The sequence below is a fragment of the Nyctereutes procyonoides genome, unplaced genomic scaffold (genome assembly GCF_905146905.1).
Source record: "Nyctereutes procyonoides isolate TBG_1078 unplaced genomic scaffold, NYPRO_anot_genome, whole genome shotgun sequence".
Taxonomy (NCBI): Eukaryota; Metazoa; Chordata; class Mammalia; order Carnivora; family Canidae; genus Nyctereutes; species Nyctereutes procyonoides.
Window position 1 is genome coordinate 1,508,796 of NW_026575020.1, and position 22,111 is coordinate 1,530,906.

The window sequence follows — 22,111 nt, forward strand, 5'->3', positions numbered from 1 at the left end:
GGGGCTCCCTGCATGGAGCCTGCTTCTCCCTCTGCCTGTGTCTCTGCCTCTCTCTCTGCATCTTTCATGAATAAATAAATAAATAAATCTTAAAAAAAAAAATAGTATGATACAATGGTGAAGCTCCTTAACAGCAGCTATCACTCCATGAGACGAGCCCAGGAGCCCACATACAACCTAGTGTATGCAGTTTGAGGCTAGCAGTGTGGACCATTATGGGTCACGGGTAGGCTGTGTGCATCTCCAGAACCAGGACACCCCGTTCTGAGAGATTCCTCTCCTGCCTGTGAGTTCCTACTTTTTTCTGGGTTCAACACAGGGTTTCAGTTTCACGCTGAAACCCTGCCAGCACACCACAATGTCCCTCCTCCCCTGCCCTACTTGATCACAGGAAGCTTGGAGAGCCATGGAAAACCGTGCACCAGCCAGGGGAAGGCTTTACCTCATCACTAAACACTTTCCTGGGGATAGCTTTCTTTTGCTTGTAAACTGGAGAGGCGCGAAGCCCTGCTAATTGGCAGGGTGGTGTCAGCCGGCCCAGCAAGCTCTGATTAACTGGTGAAGTGGTGATGGTGTCGGGGTGAAGTGCTGCCCCCTGGCTCCCCATGTCCAGGTCGGAGCAGCTTTTATGATTCAGGGAGCAGAGACCCACCCCTCCAGCTCTTTCCACTGAAAGGCCAGAGAGGTGTCATCTCTAAGGGCAGCATGCCAGACAGAGCCTCAGAGCAGCGTCCCCCCCACCAACTGACACACAGGCCCCCAAAGAGCCAGCAGCACAAAGAGCTCAGCATAGCATGGACTCCTCAAAACCCGCCCTTTGGGGAGACCCAGGGCCAGGCCAACCTGCAGAAGCCCCAGGCTCTGCTGCTGCCTGAATTGGGGCAAAGGCGACTCCAGCCTCCAGAGGGTTAAAAAACCCACTCTCCTCCATGGCTCTGTTCCAAAAGGTCTCTGTTAACACCAGAGGTCTCCTGATATCTCACTCACTTTAATAGATTTTTCCCATTGACGGCTCACTTTATTGACTATCACTTCCTTTTCTGCAGGGGAGCTATCTTCTGGGTCACTGATCCAACCAACTTAAAAGGGGCTGCATTGATTAGGTTTTATTGGTGGTGACTTGCACAGAGATGAGCCAGCTTGCTCCTACCTGCTAACAGCTCCTTTGTTTCCCCTCCCAGCCCCCACTTGTTCTGTTGACTTAGGAGAGGGACAGAGGGACAAAGTTGAAGCACTAAGGTAGTGAGCTTTATGAAGTGACAGGGAATTTCTGGCTGTACTGCCTCAAGATCTCTGAGGCATTAAGATAAGAATCACACATACACGTGCACACACACAGGAATTAGTGTTAGCAAGGGCTTGAATAAAGATAGAACCAAATCCAGAAAGTCATCAGTTCACTTACTGAGCATTTACTGAGTACCTGCTATGTGTGATAATCATAAATAATGCCTTCATAACATTTACAGGTTGCAAAACTTTTTTGGATTTATTATCTCACTTGATGTTCACCAATCTGAGCCATAAGTAAGATGATTATTACCCCTACTTCAGGGATAAAGCACCAGAGGCCAAAGAAACCTGCCCTAAATCACACAATTGGCTAGTGGCAAACTCAGAACTAAGCCTTCGGTTGTCTGACTCCAGAGTCTCCATCCTTCTATGCAAAGAGCCCAAGAGGATACCCAAAGGTATAAGGCGAAGTTAATATTTAATGTAAGTATAAGATTATTTATGTATGTGCAGTGCATGTGTCACTAACAGACAAAGTAGGGGGTGGAGCACAAAGGAACAGGACTGAAAAAGCTCCAGCAGGCATCTGGTTCAAACCCCGCAACTGACAGGTAAAAAAGAACAAGTCCCAGGGATATAGGATCATGCCCAATCCACACAATGAAGTCTTTCATTCATTCATTTTCCATGTCAGGCACTAGTGTGTGTTCTCATGAGAGCTTATGTGGTGAGCAAGTACCTGAGTGCAAAGGAAGAGCCACTCACCTGTGGGAATCCTCATTCATGTGGGGATGGCCTCTGTCCAGGCAGATGATAAGAGATGCCTTCTCTCTTCTGGGTCACTGGCCTAACCTTTTTCCCCCCGCATAGGCCTTCCCACCCCAGCCTGTGACCACATTTGGAGCAGCCCCTCTCCGGCCAGAACCCCAAAGCACCAAATCCCCCAGTTTGATCTTGGTCCCAATCAAAATGCCCCTCCAGTGCCATCTCTCACTCTTAGCTTGTCCTGTCCTGGAATCAGACAGATCTTGTCTGGAAGGACAGCGGCTGCTACCCAGAGTCTTTCTGAAAGTAAAAGGCCAGGATGAGCAGAACAAGAATTGATCAATTAGATCCAACTGCAAAGCCACGAGTCGGGGGGTGGGGGGGCACGTATTTGCATGGGTAACCATTTGAGTGACAGCCTCAGCACACAAGGGACCGTGAACGTGTTTGTGTGTCTGTGTTTGAGGCCCATGGAGTTATTCCTGTCCATTCCCCTACTTGTGTGCTCATTCTATCATTCGGGAAGTTTCTATTCCCCCAGCATCTCCTCTGTGGCAAACATTGTCCTGGGATCCGGTGATTCAGAGATGAACAGGCACTGTCTCTACCCAGGAGACATCCATGGTGGAACGCGGGAGAAAAACACATGTGCTAAGAATTAGAGCCGCGGTGGTGAGCCACGGTCAAGATGTTTGCAAGGGAGAGGAGACAGGGAAGCGTCTGGTAAAACACAGCCTCTGAGCGGAGTTCTGGACAAATAAGCATTCACTGAGTGGGCCAAGGGTGAAGGAGGATGTTCCAGGTGGTAGAGAGAAACATGCAGGGGCATGGTTGGTGCTCTTGGAACCAGAACAGTCAGGTTCAAGGGAGGGAGAGAGGTGGGCAGGGATGGATGGCAGAGGGCAGGGACTGCTATGGATGGCAGGTGGGGACCAGGGGAGCTCTGCCAGCAGGGGGAACAGAAGGGGCACATTGGGTGGAAGGACAAGAATGTTATTCCTCAAATCTGGCCAACAAGATCAGCTCTTTTTACAGAAAGATCCCAAAGACAGGCCGTTATGTCTGTGAAGCTCCTTCTGATGGAGAGAAGTTCTCCTCAGCTTTAGAATCACTGTGTTCAACCCTCTTCATCCCTCTCTCTCCTTCAGACCCAGATGTCTTGTAGAATCTGGGTTTTATTTTTTTAATATTTTCAAATATTTTATATATCTATTCATGAGAGACACAGAGAGAGGGGCAGAGACCCAGGCAGAGGGAGAAGCAGGCTCCCTGCGGGGTGACCAACGCGGGACTCAATCCTAGGACCCCGGGATCCTGCCCTGAGCCAAAGGCAGACACTCCACCACTGAGCCACCCAGGTGCCCCAGAATCTGTGTTTTACTCTCTGTGATGAAAAAATTAAGTCTTCTGAATTTAATAAATTAAACAAATTTCTGCTCCTAGGCAGAAAGCTTGGCACACTTCAGAAAGAATTCCAGCAAACCCTCCAGAAACAAATAGAGAGCTTGAGATCCACCCAAATGAGCGACAGCTAAAAGGGTCGGCCGGTTACCAGAACCCATTTTGGTCTGCATAAATCTGCAGCAATCAAGGGACGTGCCTTACAAAAACACATAAAGGCTGTTCCCCAGAGGGGCAGGAGTGGGCGCATGCCAGGCACTCCCGCCGCAGAGATGAGTTCTAGCCCCTCCATGTACGGCACATGCCACACGCGTGTGTTCACACAGGCGCCTGCTAAGTCCCAGAGCCACACTCCGAAGAGAGGACGGCTTCTGGGCCTTGTTTTAAGGTGGTGCTCACACACTCACACACACACTTCTCACACACTGACGCTCAAAAATCATGCTCACTCACACATACACACATCTCACATGTCTACCATTCGCACATACCGGCAATCACAGCCATGCACAGGTACACACTCACACCACATCTCTTATGCACAATCACATCCAGGTACACACATTCACACACATCTCACACGTAACGACACATACTCAACATACACACTTGCTCATACACAATCACAAACACTTGTAGATACACACATCTCACACCACACATGCATGCACTCCCACATACACATGCATCTCACACACTCACACACACCTTCTGCTCATGCATTCACAAACCACGTGACCCCGTGCACATACACACACAGATCCTCATACACACGCTGATAAGCACAATCACACCCACTCACACATATACACAGCCACACATGCCCACACATATACACGTGTGCACATACGCTCATGCATTGTCCACATGTCCACATTGTCCACATTGTCCACATTGTGTTCCAGGGAAACAACACTAGCACCTCACACGTCAGAGGGAAAGGTGTGTACGAGCCAGTAAACTTCCAGTCTGCTCAGTAGTATCTGTCCTCTGGATAGGACTTGGGTAATGGGAGCATTGCCTTCCTGCTCCCACAGCTAGACTCACCAAAGCTCATTCTTTGTCCCAAGATGCCACTGGAGCTATTTTATGTGCAGTTTATTGGAGTAGAACAGCTACACAGAAATATGCGCAGATCACAAATGTCGGTTTGATGCCTTTGCCCTAAGACCAATCTTGGATCAAGAGGCAGAACATAAAAAAAAAAAAAAAGAGAGAGAGAGAGAGGCAGAACATTGCCTGATCCCAGAGGCCCCCATATCCCTTCTTCCACTAGGATAACCGCTCTCTTGACTCCTAACAGCCTAGATTAGCTTTGCCTGGTTTTGAACTTTTTTTTTTCCTGGTTTTGAACTTTATATAAATGAAATCAGAAGTTCACTTTGACACTCCATCATGACAACCACATCAAGAGATTCAGGGGGCCCGTGGCTGGCCCAGTTGGTAGAGCATCTGAGTCTTAATCTCAGGGTTGTGAGTTCAAGTCTCATGTTGGGTGTTGAGCCTACTTTAAATACATATATACATACATACATACATACATATATACGCACATACATAAAAATGTATAAGTAAAGTTTAAATAAAAATTTAAAAATTAGGGATGCCTGGTGGCTCAGCAGTTTAGTGCCTGCCTTCGGCCCAGGGCATGATCCTGGAGACCCGGGATCGAGCCCCACTTCAGGCTCCCTGCCTGGAGCCTGCTTCTCCCTCTGCCTGTGTCTCTGCCTCTCTCTCTCTCTCTCTCTCTCTGTGTCTCTCATGAATAAATAAATAAAATCTGTTTTTAAAAAATTTAAAAATTAAAAAAAATTCATAACATTGATACAATAGGACAAAAGAAGATTAGGAAACAGGTATACAGAGTAGCATTTGTCAAACCACTTAAAAAAGGAATTAGGAAAGGCTTTGAAAAGTAAAAATGCAATCCACTGATGCAAGGGGTTCTTTGACCCATCAGGCAAAACTAGCTGCTCAGAGTAAAGTCAGATCTGCTGTAAGACACGGGCCCTAGAAAAAAGGACACGAGGTACAACCAGATCTATCCCTCCTTGGACATTTTTCAAAATGGGTTGAAACCACCACACAGAATGCAGACTCAGGAGATCTGGGCCAGAGTCCCACCTCTGCCCCTAAGTCTCTGGTGACCCTGGGCAAGCCGGTTTGTCTCTCTGCATGTCTGTTTTCTCCCCTGTGCAGGAAGGGGTAAGAATAATAATAATTACACTTTCATGAGCACTTGCTGGGTGCCAAGCACCGCCCCAACCTACTTAATCTTCTAGACGAGGGGTCAGCAAACTGTGGCCTGTGGGCCAAATCTGGCCCCTCGGCTAGTGGTATACACCCAACAAGCGAAGAACTATTCTCACATTTTTAAGTGGCTTGAAAAAAAATCAAAAGGATGATATTTCGTGACACATGAAAACTATGATATTCAAATTTTAATGTCCATAAATAGTTATTGACACACAGCCATGCACATTCACTTACATCTATGACTGTTTCCAGAGCAGCTGTAACAAAGACCTCATGACCCACGAAGCTGAAAATATTTACTATCTGTCTCTCTATACCCAAAGCTTGCTGACCCCTACTCCAAACCACCCTCACCTTGGGCACTCTTTTTGATCGTCCCCACGTAACTGATAAGGAACCTGAGACACAGAACAGTTAAGAAAACTACCAGGGGCCCAGCTGAGAGCAGGAGGTCCAAGCTAAGTGTAGGCACCTGGCTCCAATCTACCCACTCCAGGGAGTTACCTGGCATATGCCAGACCCTTGAAGGCAGTGGGCATGATGGCATTGCTTGGCCAACAGCAGAGGAGGGGAACGTGAGATGGATGCCTCCCTAGCCTCCTGGCAGTCATCAGTGTCTGATTCTACACACATCTCTCAGATGAAAATGCCCCAACATGCTACACATATCACATCCAGCCTAAAGATCTTCTGATTTGCGTTAACCATTCTCTGTTCTTGGCCAATTATCATAATAAGTTTTTGCAGGGCCATGCTCTTGGCCCCATTCATTCATTCATTCATTCATTCTCTTTTATCCCCATAGCTCAAGTCCATATGATAGTGTCTATCGTTCCGCTTGCTGCGTTCTTACAGAATGAGTCGTGTTTTTTTTATATGTATGGTTTTTTTATTTATTTAAATGACATTGTGTCATTTCTTCTTGTGTCTTCTTTTTCCCTTGGCAACACACTTTGCTCTCTACTCTCCTGCCCAGGTATAACACGCATAAGGTAAAATGTGTAATGTGCACTGGTCTTAAGTATAAAACTCGATTTTTTTATCCATGAATATACCTGTGTAATCACCATCTACATCAAAATAAGACATTTTTCCAGCTAGAAGTTTCCCTGGTTACCCTTCCCCCATCTGCTGCCAGAGATAACCACTCTTCCAACCTCTGTCCCCACCCAGTAGTTCAGGTTGTTCTTGAACTTTATCTACATGGAATCCTTTGGTGGGTCTTCTTTCCTGTCCTGCTTCTTTCGCTCCACTTGTTTGGGAGATATCTACGTGTGGTGTGGGTAGCAGTGGTTTGCTCTTTTTAACTGCCGTGTGGCACTTAGTTTTTCAGATCTAGCCACGAAGCTCTGTGTGCATCCTGTCTGTTGCTTCTCACTGCTGCTCCATGGCATATCCACTTTACCTTCCCATTCTGCCAGCAAGGGACAACACGGGATGCCCCCACGACCCTCCTCATCCACCTCCCCTTATGGAGCTGTGTGTACGCTTCCCCCAAAGGAATACCCAGGAGCAGAATTACCCAGGCCCAGGATCTGGGCAGGCTGAAACGGACAGATTCTAGTAGCGAAGCAGAAGCTAGGAGAAGGAAGAGTGGCTGTCCTGGTCTTCCCCTGACCCCAGCCTCCCTCCCCCTTCCCTTGTAGAAAACCTTTCAGCTCCTCCTCTGTGTCCTCTTGCAGGACCCAGTTAAGCGCCTTGCTTCCTGAATGTCGCTGCCTGCGTGGCAGCCCGCACCATCCTCCTGCATTATAACAAGACGATAATCAATGAACTGCTAACTCTATTGCAATAAAGGAGCGAGCCCAACCTTATATAATTCTTTTTAATTGTTTTCTCACATTACAAGGTTTTTTTTTTTTTTTGCTAAACTTATTCCGCCATAAGTTATGTCGTTTAATTTCTCAAAGTGCTAATAATTTAATTGCTTCCTTCCTGCGCACAAAGTGCCTGTACTGTCTGTCCTCCCTCCCCAGCACTGAGATTATAAAACGGAGTTGGCAGGAATACCTAAGGGGGGAGTCTTTTTAGCGGTACGATTTGATGGGAAGCAGCTTTCTCAGAAGTCAGTGTGTGGGACTGGGAACCTGGCTTCAGACTTCAAAGGGGCATGGGGCCCAGCCAAGCCTGCCTGCTAGCTAGCTCCAGGGGGTTTGTGATAATCACAGGGGAGGGGAGAGGGGAAGAGCCAAGATTAGAGGGGCGGGATGAGGTAAAGGAGCATTGAAAACAGAATGTTCCAGGTTCTGAGGGCTGTCAGGGAAGCTGGAATCCATCTCCAGTGAGAGGGATTTAGATCAGACCCGACACATTCCTGACAGTCAGGACCCCAAGAAGCTGAATGGACCAGGGCAGGGTGGGGAGGCGACATCTGCTAAAAAGAACCAGCATTTATTGAACGCTTACTGACAGCCTGACACTGGGTTCCCCTAGGTCATCAAATTTTGTCTTCACACCCAACTCTCTGAAATTAGTACTATTACTAACCAGTCTTTAACAGATGAGGAAACTGAGGCAAAGAGGCATTCACTTGCTCAGGTCCTCATAGCCTGTTGGTGGCAGAGCAAGAAGAGTCAGCCTCCAAATTCTATGCTTTCATCTGCCCCGTGGTAATGCCTCCACCGGCTGAGTGGAATGATGACATCATGGCTTATGTGGCAAGATGGGGGAGGTAGAGGCCTCTGAGGACAGGATTAGGGATGAGCTACTCTGGAAGGTTCCAGTGCAGTGCTCTCCCTCCGGCCCTCTTGCCCAAGGTCTGATCCTCAGAATCGCTTTAATATCTCCCACATTTCCACACCCCCACTGCCCCGTGATGCCATGTTATCTACAGGATATGAGGTCCTTGGGGCGCTGGGGTGGCTCAGTTGGTTAGGCGTCTGCCTTCAGCTCAGGTCATGATCCCTGGGTCCTGGGATGGAGCCCCGAGTCAGGATCCTTGGTCTGCAGGGAACTTGCTTCTCCCTCTCCCTCTCCTGCCCGCCACTCCCCCTGCTTGTGCTCTCTGGGTCAAATAAATAAATAAAATCTTTTTAAAAAAAGGATACAAGGTCCTTAACAAAGTTTCTGGAATGTTCACACTCCCCAGCCCCATCTTTAATGCCCCAAACTCCATTACCCTGGGACACAAACTTCTTTTCGGGCTTCTACCGCTTTGTCAATGCTGTTTCTTCGACCTTGAACCATTCTCCCTCCTTTCTGGATGCAATTTCACAAGGCCCAGCTCAAGGGCTGCCTCTCCACTCCCCCAGACCTCCTAAGACACTGGGGACGCACTTCTCTGGGAAGAACGCCTGACCCCGCTGCTGTATTCTTGGCATGAGCTTACTCCTTTGTCTCCCCTTGCTACTTACTAGCTCTGTGACCTCAGAAACCTGATTTCTCTGAACCCCACATGTGTGATGTGCAACAAGTGAGCAGCACACATGAAATGTCTAGCCTGGCACAGGGTGAGCACCAAAAGAAAGATTGGCTGTATTTTTGGCTGTCATGATCCATGGATTCCCATCTCCTGGCACTCTACCTGTCCTGCAGTAGTTGCTTAATAAATAAATAAAATGGGTAAAATATCTAATTAATTAATTACCCCCTTACTCTCTCCCCTCCGTCCAGCCCCAGAAATGCTGCTGTGCATCCAAGTTTGGGACCCCAACGATGGATCTCTTCACTGTTTCCATTAGCCTGGTATTTCCTCTGGGAAGGGGCAGGGCCTTCAGGGTTCCACATAAATTAACATCAAGTCCCCACTCCTCTACTCCATAAAGCAGGCAGCAGAGGGCATCCTGAGCCAGGAGCCACAGGCATGAGCCACTGTCCAGGATGTCCTGCCTCCAGATTTAGAGAACCCAGAGCTTTGCCGCTTTGCCACCGGCCATCCCTCTCCTGTTCACTTTCCTTTCTCTGCCTCTGGTTATGATCAGCACTTTGCTTCCTTGCCCTGCTCCTCAGGATGGAGGTGTCTGGTTCAGGCTGCATATTTCCTGTTCTCCGTCTGTTGAGTCCATTCACATAAGGGAAAAAGGGCTAGATAAAATCAGAGAGGTTCTGGCTCCAATTACCATTCCTGGCTGTGTGACATTGGGTAAGTCACTCACCCTCTCTGAATCCCCAGGTTGTGGTATGATCCTGATGGGTGAGACTCAGCAATGTAAAGCCACACAGAGATTATTCTGATGGTTCCCCTTCCCTGTGACAGCTGCCTGCCCTGGGAGACTGGGTAGGGCGGGGCCAGAGCTAAATACCTTGGGGTCTCCGGGGTTTGAGATACTGAGGGGACCAGGGAAGAGGGGTGGGATACAGAGCCACCACCATTACCCTGGCCTTGGAAAGGTGGGTGACTTGGAGGGCATGGACAGACACTGTCCTACCAGGGGGACCTATGTGACAAGGCACCGTAAGTGTGGCTCTGGGCTGCCACACTTCCCTGTCCAATGCATTTGCCAGAATTGGGTTTGAACAAAAGGCACAACTTCCTTCTCGGGTACTGTCTGAACAACTCCTAGAGAAGGAACATGGGGGACCCAACATCTCAAGGCCCCCTCCTTTCTCCCCAGGGAGGACAGACACACAGATCAGTGTGGCTCTAAAGTTACTCCCTCCTCAGCTGAGTGCAGCAAAGACCAAATGGGGCCTGACACCCCAAAATACGGGTGGAGGGTCCCAGTGTGGCCCCTGAAGGACCTCCAAGAAAAGCCACTATTGAGCAGAGCAGGGGGCTCAGATCCTCTTCGGGCTAGAATTGGAGATGTCCCCTCTGAGAGTGGCTCCCCACCCTCATGTTGACATATAGTTGCCTGGATTGCCTTTCATGCCTCAAACTTGAGTTATGAAAAATGTTATTATTATAACATTATGCTGCCACTCCCCACCCACCTCCTCGACCAGACAGGAAGCCTCTGGCAGGTAGAGGCCTGTTTTACATCTCCACGGACAAAACCCTTCCCCCAGCACCCACTCACTTCTTCCTTCCTTCGCTCACAAATATTTATTGGCTTCTGAAATCAGACAAGCCTGGGTTAATAGGCCGGCTCTGCCCCTTCCCAGCTGGGCGACCTCAGGCAAGTTCCCTCTCCTCACAGAGCCTGTGTGTTCCCATCTGTAATAAGCGGATAATGACAGACCCTCCTCTTCCCCTACAGAGCTTTCCCGAGGATTAAATTATTCTATACAGGCACAGAGTAATGTCTGGCACCTAGTAAGCTCTCACTAAATGTGAGCTGTTTCTATTTTACTTATTACATCCCTCCCCTTAGTGGAGATTGTCAATCTTCCCTGCCAGAGTGTAAACCTAACCCACAGAAGGAACTGCATCTATGTGTGTTGAATGAACATATGAACAAATGGGGAAGGGCAGGCTGACAGTACAGGTGAGAGGGTTCCAGAGAGTTGCTGCCAGCACTGCTCAAGGTGATCTCCCGGGGCTGAGCCAAACAGTGACCACCGTGGGTCCCGAGGAAGTGTCACTCAGGCACAGGGTCTTCTCATCTCTCTGACTCTTGGCCTGTTCTTTTATTTTTTATTTTTATTTATTTATATTTTTTAATGATAGTCACACACACACAGAGAGAGAGGCAGAGACACAGGCAGAGGGAGAAGCAGGCTCCATGCACCAGGAGCCTGACGTGGGATTCGACCCCGGGTCTCCAGGATCGCCCCCTGGGCCAAAGGCACACGCTAAACCGCTGCGCCACCCAGGGATCCCTGTTCTTTTATTTTTTAAAAATATTTTATTTATTTATTTGACAGAGAGAGCACAGTTGCACAAGCAGGAGGAGCAGGAGAGGGAGAGGGAGAAGCAGGCTCCCTGCTGAGCAGGAAGCTCTAGGCAGGACTGGATCCCAGGACCCTGGGATCAGAACCTGAGCTGAAGGCAGATGCTTAACCAACTGTGCCCGTTGGCAGTTCTTGAAGGCCAGTTTTTCAAGTGTCTCCAGATGCCTGGCCTCCCCCATGTGGGTGCAGGAATGAGGAGGGGAGCATAAAGCACCCTGCTTGAACCTCTTCTTTGTAGGTGGCGGAGGGCAGGCCAGCCCTGACTCCAGTGACATGGTGGCTGAGTCCTACCCTGAGGGAAGCTGTCATTTCTCATCCTTCCTGTGGCCTCAGGATCCAGCTTCTGGTGATGGGCAGGGCTCTTCCCTGAGGATTCTCAAATTTGCTTCTTCATCTCATCTGCATGTCAGATTTCAGGAAAGTCAGAACATGGTGTTATTTGGAGCCCTTTCTTCACCTTGTGCAGGTTCCCCATTCCTCCCTACTCACGGGAGAGGGTGAGGGGCTCTGGGGAGAAGCTGAGAACTGGCCAAAGCTCCTGCGCCTCTGTCACCTAATTCTCCCCAGCCCCCACCCCTTGCTCAGCTCAGCTCTCCTGACCTAGGGAAGATACACCTGCAAGGGTCCTTCTCAATCCCCTGGGCAGGGTTCCTGCTGGGAAGATGGATCATGGGGTATTTTTGCCCCTGACTTGCACAGAGATGCTTGGCCCCCTCCCTTCGGCTGCCCAACTGTCAATATGGACTCCTGCTCTCTGAATTAGTCCTCCATCTACACTTTATTTTTTTTTATTTATTTTTTTCCCATCTACACTTTGTTTTTGTTTTTGTTTTTTTATGATAGTCACAGAGAGAGAGAGAGAGAGGCAGAGACAGAAGCAGGCTCCATGCATCGGGAGCCCGACGTGGGACTCGATCCCGGGTCACCAGGATCACGCCCTGGGCCAAAGGCAGGCGCTAAACCGCTGCGCCACCCAGGGATCCCCGTTGTTTGTTTGTTTGTTTGTTTGTTTGTTTTTATGATAGCCAACTACACTTTAGAGCAAGGCTTGGTGACTTTATTCTGTCAAGGAACAGAGAGTAGATATGGTAGGCTTTGAGTGTCATACATGCCATCTTCCCTACAATTATTCCACCCTTCTGTTGTAGCATGAAAGCAATCGGTCAATATGTAAACCAATAAGCAGGGCTCAATCTCACAACCCTGAGATCATGACCTGAGCCAAAACCAAGAGTCAGATGCTTAACTGACTGTGCCACTCAGGTGCCCTAGATTTTTTTTCTAAGATTTATCTTTTTAAAATATATTTATTTATTTATTCATGAAAGACACACACAGAGAAAGAGAGAGAGGCAGAGACACAGGCAGAGGGAGAAGCAGGCTCCATGAAGGAAGCCCGATTTGGGACTCGATCCCAGGACTCCCGGGGCACCCGCTCAACCGCTGAGCCACCCAGGCATCCCTAAGATTTATTTATCTATCTATTTATTTGAGAGAGAGAGCACGCACGTGTGTGAGTCGGGGGAGGATCAGAGAGAGAGGGAGAGAATCCTCAAGTGGACTCCCCACTGCATGGAGACCCTGAAATCATGACCTGAACAGAAATCAAGAGTCCAATACTTAACCAACTGAGCCACCCAGGCACCCCGAGGCTGACAGATTGGATGGAAATTGAGCCAACTAGGTTGTGTTTTTCCCTCTATTTCCTCCAGCGCCCCAAACCCCAGGAAGGCATTTCCTAGGGAACAGGCCAGCTGTCTTGGGCACAACCGAAAAGTCTCAAAGGAGTCTCCTCATTCTGGAAGAATTATTGCAGCCTTCCATCCAATGTCTTCTTCTTTTTTTTTAAGATTTTATTTATTTATTAATGAGAGACATACACAGAGAGAGAGAGAGAGAGAGAGAGGCAGAGACACAGGCAGAAGGAGAAGCAGGCTCCATGCAGGGAGCCCGACGTGGGACTCGATCCCAGGTCTCCAGGATCACACCCTAGGCTGAAGGCAGCGCTAAACTGCTGAGCCACCCGGCTGCCCACAGCCTTCCAATGTCTTGAAAATGAGAAGGGAAGCAGCAACTATTATAATCTCTGTGTGTGTACACACATGCACATACATGAGGACCCATAATCCTTCCTTCTCTGACAGTCACCTCTCACCTCTTAACTGGGCCCTCCACTTCTCTGTCAAAAAAAGGTAGAGTCCCTTAGACATCCCAATAGCCATAGCACACTGGGTTCTGGAGGCCTCAAAGCTAACTTTCCTAGAATCCAAATAAGCCTGGCCACCAACACCCAGTGAATGAGACAGGTCACTCCCTCAAAGCCGGCAAACCAGAACCATGGCTGAGCAGCTACTGGTGTGTGCCCAAGCAGCATGCAGAACTGGGAGGAATAGTCAGGATGGGCTGAAAAGAGACCCGCCAAGGCCAACGGGCCTCCTTGAGAGGAGTTCTCAGGTGACTAGAACTCAGCCCTTCCCACCCTGGGTGCCTTGACCCCAAAGCTAGCCCACCACTGCCCACAGGTCATGCTGCCTCTCCAAACATCAGCCCATACATACACTGGGAGCCTGAAGTGGAGGAGGCAGTGAAGTGAGGGTGTACAAGGAAAAGGGGACAGCCACATGCGTATATATGCACAAACATACAAAGCCTGGCTTGTTCCTGTTAACTTGGCATTACAACACATTATCTCTAATGCTCTTGCTCCTACATAAGGTCATTGACCTCAAGAGCCAAGGGAGATCTTATTATCCCCATTGTACAGATGAAGAAATTGATGTTCAAAGAGATTGTTTGACTCACCCAGATCACAAAGCCAATCAGAGGCACAACCAGGAGTTGGATCTGGGCCTATCTCAAAATCCATGGGCCTAAGCAGAGACACCAAATTTTTTTCTTTTAAATACTTAGGTATTGGGGTGCCAGGGTGGCTCAGTCAGTTGGGCTGCAGACTCTTGGTTTCACCTGGGGTCGTGATCCCAGGATCCTGGGATGGAGCTCCACATCAGGCTCCTGGTTCAGCTGGGAGTCAGCTTGAAGTTCTTTCTCTCCCTCTCCCTTTGCCGCTCCTCCCACTCGTGCACCTGCGTATGTGCACGTGCATGCATGCTCTCTCATAAATAAAGAAATCTTTAAAAAATAATAAAGAAATACTATGGTAGTGGTAGTCAGGATAAAAAAAATCAACTCTGGACTTACTCTAAGTTATTTTATGGTTTCTATTGTTTGTATTTTTAATTGTATGGCAGGTGGGACACCGGGCACAACCATCTTAACGATACACAGAACAATCTCCAGAAATTCTAGTCCAGCTGCACAAATTGCTTCTTGAACTACCTGTTCCCTGGTTGTGCCAGGCTCTGTCAGGGATGAAGTTTATTTGGCTCGTGATACATTCAGGCCTCCCGTGCTCACAGTCCCACACCATTTGTGTAAACAAAGGAGAGGAGATGAATGCACGTGTGTGAGGTCTGTGTTTGTTGTATATAGATACGCATGGTCCACGCCACCCAGAGCACCCAAGAAACTAAACATCTTGGCTGCCTCTAGGAAGGCCAAATGGGTTGCCAGGGAAGCGATTGTAAAATCTCACCAGATAATATTATATGACTTTGGAATTTTGTAGCATGGAGATGTCTTACCTATTCAAATAAATAAATAAGTGCTTTGCAATGTTTACAACCTCGTTTTAAGCAAAAACAACATAAAATGTGAATCCAGTAGCTTCTGTGTTCAACTCTCCCGACATACCTGGGACAAAACAAAAACAAAAACAAAAATCTGGTAACTGTCTCGTAGCAATGCAGAGAGAAAAATACAGAGCACCCAATACAATTTAAGGCTCAGCAAATGAGATTTGTGCAGAATGAGGATCCAGCGGGGGAAGCCAGGAAAGCGAGAGGGAGGGAACTGGGCAGAGAAGAGATCTGGTACCAAGTAGGGAGGTGGGGGAGGGGGCTCTGGAGGCCAAGCCCCTCCCAGTGTGAGTTGGCAGTGGGGGTGGGGGAGGGAAGGAGGGGGAGACATTTAAAGAGAGAGGAGCCCAGCTGGTGATTCCTGCCCTTGAGATACACCAGGAAGTCGAAACAGGGGAAGAAGGTGGAGCCATGGAGAACCAGCCCCTCGCACATCACTGGAACTTCAGGGGACCCTTCGCCAATCTGAGACTCGGTTTCTTTGTCTATAGAATGAAGGGTTTGGCCCAGAAAGATCTCCAGGTGCCTCGCAGCTCTAATATTCTCTGATTTGATGGCTGCAGCCTTCTGCAAACGTGCATAAAATAGATTAGTTTTAAGCAGTAGTAAAAACAAAACTGAAAATCAGATTTATCATTTTAATTAAATATACTTTACATTCTCAATTTCTAGGGAGCAAAATGCAACCCCCCTATCAGTTTTCCCTTCGTGGGAGACATTCATGGCTGATGCACAATTTAAGAAAATGCTGAAACACCCCCTAAGAAGATCCACGATTAATAAGCCCCTAACAGGTATTTCTTATCAGGAAAGTGGGACTTGTAGGGAGGAAAAAAAGAACATAAAAAGGAAATGTCAGGGAGGGAGGGTCAAGTGGGTCAGGGTACGAAGGACTAGAAATCAGCAGCTAGGGACAACTTGGTTTTGTCTCCTCTCTCCCCTCAGAAGTAGTAGCTAGCTCTGGGAACTGAGTGGACCTTGCATGGGGACTCCAGAGCCGGGAGTGTTTGGTCCTCAGCCCCAGTGACATTTGGCCAATCGCTCTCTGAATTTTAGAGTGCTCAACTATTACAGGGACCTAAAAACATCAACTTCAGGGCCAGCCCGCATGGCTCTGCGGTTTAGCGCCGCCTTCAGCCTAGGGCCTGATCCTGGAGACCTGGGATCAAGTCCCTCGTCAGGCTCCCTGCATGGAGCCTGCTTCTCCCTCTGCCTGTGTCTCTGCCTTTCTCTCTCTCTCTCTCTCTCTCTCTCTCTCTCTCTCTGTCTCTGTGTGTGTGTGTGTCTCATGAATAAATAAAATCTTAAAAAAAAATCAACTTCAGGGAGTGCTGGGCAAACGTAGGAGAATGCATCCTAAAACACTTAGGAAAGTGATAAAGTGTAAAGCGTGTGTGCAAAAACTGTATTTTGGAAACTCAAATTGGGATCAAGAATGCCTGGTGCCCTCTGGTTAGATACCGCATCCTCACGACTCCTCCCCGCCACACACTTTCTCCACCCAGGCTCTTGATCCCCACGGAGAGAGAGAAGAAAGCAGAGCTTCACCCAGTGGGGGGAGTGTCATTTCCTGGGCTCTGGGCTTCACAGTCTGGGGGACCGTAAATTAACAAATGTGATTGTAAATTACCAGATAACTCTGGGCTGGGGTCACCAGCAGGATAGATGAGTGAGCATCAACAGAATTAAATCTTCAGCAAGGGCTCCCTGAGTCACAGGGAGCTCTTGGATGCCTGCGGGGGTGTGGGAGGGCAGTCAGGGGCTGGGGGTGACAGAGGAATTTGTTTTGAAAACCAAAAACACTCAGAAATAAAATCAGGAATCCCCACCGCCACCACTCTTCCCCCCACCAAACAGTCCAGAGTGAGTCAAGTGCCCAGGCCTCTGCCAGCTGGGACATTCCCTGCCGCAGCCTCAGCCAGTCGGGGCATCCCCCCCCCCCCAGGTGCCCATTATTCGTGATGACAAGAGCAAATAGAGACACTTGCATCGAACTGAGGAGAGACTAAGGGAAATAAGGGGGTTTAGTCTTTAAAGAGAGAAATTGCCTTTCCTGGGTAGAGCCCTGCCCAGTAGGAGCTGTGGCCCCTCATAATTCAAGTCTGCACTTAATTAAAAAGGGGAGCATCCTGGACTCTGCTCAACTGGCACCAGTTCCATTCTAATCCTTTAGGCTGCTGACATTTGTCTGTTTGTCTCTCTTTGACAGAAAGGCAGGGGGGAATCAAAAGAGAAAAACAGTCTTCTACCCTGCTGCTTTCAGACAGGGTCTGAACTTGAGCTGGGGCACTTGGTCTGTAACTAGAGGGTTGAAAGCTAAATTAATAGGGGAAGAGACAAAATAGGTCAAGGAAGGTTTTGCATTTTGGGGAAGCCCCAAGTGGCTGCAGGCAGCAAGTATGAAAAGCTGAAGGCACCAGCACCTTCTAAAAATAAAAACTACTCTCCTCAGAGCCCGGTGGGTCTCTCTTTGGCCTTCCAGATTCTTCCCAGCATCAGGCTCAACCTTTCTTCCTGGGACAGTATTCTAGATGAAAGGAAGACACATGTATTCAGCCTTGTTTAAAAATAATATGAGGGCAGCCCTGGTGGCTGAGCGGTTTAGCGCCACCTTCAGCTCAGGGCTGATCCTGGAGACCCTGGATGGAGTCCCACATCAGGCTCCCTGCATGGAGCCTGCTTCTCCCTCTGCCTGTGTCTCTCTTTCTGTGTCTCTAATAAATAAAATCTTAAAAAAAAAAAAAAAAAAAGATGTTAGAGGCACTTGCCTGGCTCAGTCAGTAGAGCATGTGACTCTTGCTCTCAAGGTCATGAGTTTGAGCCCCATGGTGGGTGTAGAGCTTACTCTTAATTTTAATTTAAAAATTAAAAAAAATATATATATATATATAGAGAGAACTTACTTAAAAATATAGAGAGCTAAAAAAATAAAAAATATATAGTGCTTACTTTAAAAATATATATTATATATAAAATATATATTAATTCTATATCATATATTAATAAAATAAAATATATTAATAAAATATTAAGCCATGGCCCCAATCCTCAGCAAAGCACATACATGCATGCACACAGAGATTCAGGCAGCTGGCTTCAGAGGCGAACACAGTCATAAACCTTGGCTTCAGAACTCCTATGCTTTGAGGCAGCAATGTGAAAGTGGGCCTGGGAGTAAAGGACAAAAGGAAGCCCACGAGTGGCACTTTGTTGGTGGTGATCTTGACCCACCAAGCCCATGAGGATGACTCCATGATTTCCCACCCCTACTGCCTGACCCTGATCTGATTCAGTAACCCTGGTGACAGATCTAGTCTAAGAGACACTAAAGGGACAGAGGACACCACTTGACCTTGTTTATCTCATCCATCTGGCCTTATGGAGCTGTCTCCCTGGGTTACCTTCTAGGTTCCACCCTTTATGCCATTGGGACTCTAAGCTCTTCCAGACACTGAGGAAGCCAGACTTTTGAAGACATTTCTTTCCTCCCCTCACAGGTTGGACAGGTCACCCACTGCCCCACCACTACACTCTGATTGTTCCTAGGCCTCCTTATCTGATCCTCTCCCTTCTCTTTGCAGCGCTTAGTGTAGCTCTCTGACCAAGCCCCAGGTGCTTTTATATGAATATTTGCATATCTAAAACCCACATTGACATTTTATAACTTAGACTCCTGGGAAACAGGTCAGAGTCCAGCCCCAATATACTAGAAAAAAACATTTACCTGGGCAACCCCTTCCCAAGGTGTGTTGGGGGAGCACCAGCAACTATGTTGTGCTTTGTCAACCAACCTATGTGTCCAAGAAATGACTGTAAATATCCTTAATCTGGGTGTGTCCACGTGTCCTTGTCCTGGTTTAGGAGAGTCCTCAAACCAACCTGTTTTGTGCTCCCTCAATGTATAGTCTCTGTGACAGAGTCTGTTGGGGATGTCCTCAGTCTGTTGAGTGGACCCCTGGGATAGATGTGTGTTTGCCCATGAGAGACTCCTAATTCTGGGAAACAAACAAAGTGTTGCAGAAGGGGAAGTAGGTGGGGGGATGGGGTAACTGGGTGACAGGCACTAAGGAGGGCACTTGATGGGATGAGCACTGGGTGTTATATGCTGGCAAATTGAATTTAAATTAAAAAAATTTTTAAAGGAAAAAAAATTGAAAAAGGGACGCCTGGGTGCCTCAGCAGTTTAGCACCTGCCTTCAGCCCAGGTTTTGATCCTGGGGTCCCAGGATCGAGTCCCACATCGGGTTCCCTGCATCGAGCCTGCTTCTTCGAAGCTCTGCCCGTGTCTCTGCCTCTCTCTCTGTGGCTCTCATGAATAAATAAAGTCATAAGAAAAAAAAGACTTTAAAAATTATTTTTAAAAGATGTGTGCTTGCAAGGCTTCAATTTCCTCATTTGTAAAGTGGAGAAGACACCTCACAGGACCACTGTGACAGTTAATTCCAAGTCAAGCACTGGACATGCTCAGGAAATGTTGCTTATCATGATGTGATTTCCGACAGAAACCTCTGGCCCCTCTATTCCTTTCTCTAACAATCTCAAGGCCTGGAAGAGGCTGGAATGTTCCCGCTGGAGATGTCGCTGCTCCTGGGTCCAGCCTGGGTGTTGAATCAGAGGCCAAGTGATAGCAGAGTCCACGGCAGCGAGTGGCATTTTCTCTCAGTCAGCTTGCTGAGCCAGAGCCAGAGGAAGACGAGGGGCGGAGCTTTCAGCTGGGACCCCGGATGGGGAATAGAAACGGAACACTTACTCCTCAAAGAGCCAGGGGACTTCCAGAGAAATGCTAAAGCTCAGAACCCGAGGACACCCCTAAGAGAGCCCCCACCTGGAGTGCCCGCTCTGGGACCTACAGGAATCTTCTTCATTGTCATGGAGACTGCAAAGGAGCGGCCTTCCTGAAGAATCTTCGGTCCTCCTCCCCCACTTCTTTGGGCCCTGAGACACAAGCTCCTCCCTAAACTGGTGCCATCCAGCCCAAAGCTGGGATTTGCTGGGGCTTGTCTCTCCTTTTCTGGGCAGGGTTCCTGCTAAGCTCGATTAGATTGCACCTATTCACTGAACTAGTATTTCACAGGACCCTCCTAAACTTGAAACAGCTGGGTAAGATTTTAAGAGACAAATGAGACCCCCTCAGGACCTGGAGAGTTCTCCATGCTTAGGGATGACTATACCTTGAGGCAGCATGAAAGACAACTACAACAGAGATACAGGCAAGAATGTTGTGTGGTCCTTAAGGAACTGACTCAGGTTATCTGGAAGGCTTCCTGGAGCAGAGGGATAATAGACATGAACCTCAAAGAATAATTCCTCAGAGAAGAGAGAGAAGTTTATTTTCATCACCCCACGATGATCTCCTGGAATGAGCACTAAATAAAATAAATAGCCCTAGGTGCTAGAGGTTTGGTGTTCTAGTCTCACTTCTAATCTTCAGCACCCAAAAGAGCTTACCAGTATAATTTCCTTCTCTGAAACCCTGCTGCCTCATCTGTAAAGAGGAGGTGTTAGATTGGACAAATTTTGTGGCTTGTTTTATATAAACTCTCCAGCTAACATAGGGTCCAAAGTCACAACCTCAAGATCAAGAGCCCCACTCTACCAGACTGAGCTAGCCAGGCGCCCCAGATTAGATGATTTTTTAAAGCAACCCCAACTGGCCTGGGGTTCAGCTAGTGTCTAGTGTGCACCACAAGTAAGCAGGGGACAAATTCAGGCTCTCCTCAAAGAAGTGTATGCATTGTAGATCCAGAGAGCATCTCAGAAAGAAGGCCTGGGGGGGTACTTCATGTCCTGTGTGCCGGCATGACTACAGCCTAAACAGCCCAGCTCTTATCAGGTGTCTGCCTTGGTCACAGCTGCTTCCTGGGGGTACCCAGCACTGTGTCTGGCACAATAAATGTTTATTGACCAAACTGGTGAATGACTGAGGGACCAGAGCCTATGACCGGCTCTTTTTTTTTTTTTTAAGGTTTTATTTATTTATTCATGAGAGACCCACAAGGAGAGAGGCAGAGACACAGGCAGAGAGAGAAACAGGCTCCTCGCAGGGAGCCCGATGTGGGACTCGATTCCCGGACCGGGATCACGCCCTGGGCCGGGATAACGCGCCCTGAGCTGAAGGCAGACGCTCAACCGTTCAACCGCTGAGCCACCCAGGAGTCCCTATGACCAGATCTTTAACTGAGTCCCACCCCCAGGTCATCAGATGCCTTGGGGCTTTTCTCCCTAAGATCCTATGTTTGCTCTGAAGATTAAGAGGAAAGATGGCTGAGCGGGAATTGCACTTTCAGGGGTCCATGTGGGGCCCTCCAGTTTCTGCGGCAATCAACAGAAAGTGGGTCACAGAACAGCTCCGCAGAGCAGACCCTTGAGGAAAAGCCTGGATTCCGTGCTAACTTACATTTCTTGAGGGCCTACTGTGTATCAGTTGTTGTCACAAAGCCTTAATTCATTTAGCTGTGGCCTCAAAGGGCTGTACGGGGGGGATGTGGGAGATTGGGGCTGTAAACCCCAGCTGCGCTGAGTTACCGCAGCCAAGTCACCACCCTTCCCTGAGTTTTCCTTCTCAATCTCTGTAAAATGGAAACAATAGAATCACTTCGCCAGGTTATGGGAATGAAATGAGCACGTGGAAGCGGAGCGCTTCATAAATGCTAGTTATTATTGTTCCTCTGGGCACAAGTCCGCTCGCCTCCCCGCAGGGCGCACACAGACATGTTCACACTCCCACGTACACGCAGATGCAGAGACGTGTGCAGACGCCAGCCGGGCCAGCCCGAGGAGCTCGCCGAGCTTCACACAGGGACACGGCGGAGCCCCGCGAGGAAGCCGTCGGGCCCTCGGCTTCGCTTCTTTTCTCTCAGCTCTTTATGAATGAACTCCGGCCGCGGAGGAGTTTATTTTTTTATGAATGGGAGCCCGAGCCGTGAATGAAGCCGGGAGCCAGCCCCTGCGTTCTGATTGGCCCCCGCCTCTGGGAAACTCCGCCCCCC